Genomic DNA, 1127 nt, shown 5'->3' on the forward strand with positions numbered 1-1127 from the left:
CGTGCCAGGCTGCCCAGGCCTCGCAGCCACCTCCAGCTCCTGCCGCTCCGCCTGCCAGGCCTTCTTTTGCGGGGAACTTTGGAAAAGAATCTGACAGGCTACCTGCCCGGTAAATCTGGGCGCTGGGTGCCCAACCAGCCCAAACCACTTGGGGCAGAGGACCGGGCTGCCTGCAGCTTCATCCCTCAGTTCTCCGGGGTGGTCTTTAAAAACACGATCTCTTCCAGGGCTCCTACCCCTCGCCTGGCCCGAGAGCCAGCCCGGAGGACGCAGCGGCCCCCCAGACAAGAGCAGTCCTCGCCTGTCCCTGACTCTGGGGGTGCGGTGGGCGCGCGGAGCGCGAGGCACCTGTGGGCACGGCAGGCTGCCCGCATTCTCGGGTCCACACCGGTGACTCGGGGCTCGGGAGGAAAGTGGCTGGAGTGGGGACCCAGGCTATTTCCCAGTAGCCTGGCCTAGTTGGCCTTCGCTAACCCGCTGCCCGACTTTGGGGCGGCAAAGATTGGCCAACTAAGAAGGGCTTTCCTCCACCAGGCACTAAAAGTCCTTCGAAGAAGGAGCCGGTAGGGAAAAGAGCCGTCAAATTCATCTGCATAAAGTGAATTTGTCCAGGGGGAGTCCGGTGAACCCACTCTACCTACTCCCCATCCAGCCTTGTCAACTACGGCCTGGCCATGGGTTTGGGGATCCTCAGGGATCCCTCTCGCCCGCTGTGAGGGACAAGCCCCTCCTCCCCCTGGGCGCGGGGCGGCCCAGAGCTGAGGCCGGGCTGGAAGAGAGGTCCCCGCCCTCTTCTGCCTCCCAGATTTCTAGGACCTGCAAAAGTTGCGTTGCTGAGACTTTACCGTGCCAGAGGAGACGGTCGGAATGCCTTAAATTTTGAGGAGAAAATACCCGCGCTTCCAAAATTTGGATGGGCTTGAGGAAGCCACCTGAGCCGCGCCCTCTTCGGGTTTAACCCTAAATGTTATGTACACTTTCTATTTCTGCAGCCCCCTCGCCCCCATTTTTTTTTTTTTACTCTTTGGCTTAACTACAGAGTGCAATATTCTCCTTCAAGACAAATATACTGTATTGTGATTCATCCTTGTCTTATTTTGTCAGTAATTACCACAAAATTAAACGGG

This window comes from Myotis brandtii, unplaced genomic scaffold (assembly GCF_000412655.1).
Source record: "Myotis brandtii unplaced genomic scaffold, ASM41265v1 scaffold83, whole genome shotgun sequence".
NCBI lineage: Eukaryota > Metazoa > Chordata > Mammalia > Chiroptera > Vespertilionidae > Myotis > Myotis brandtii.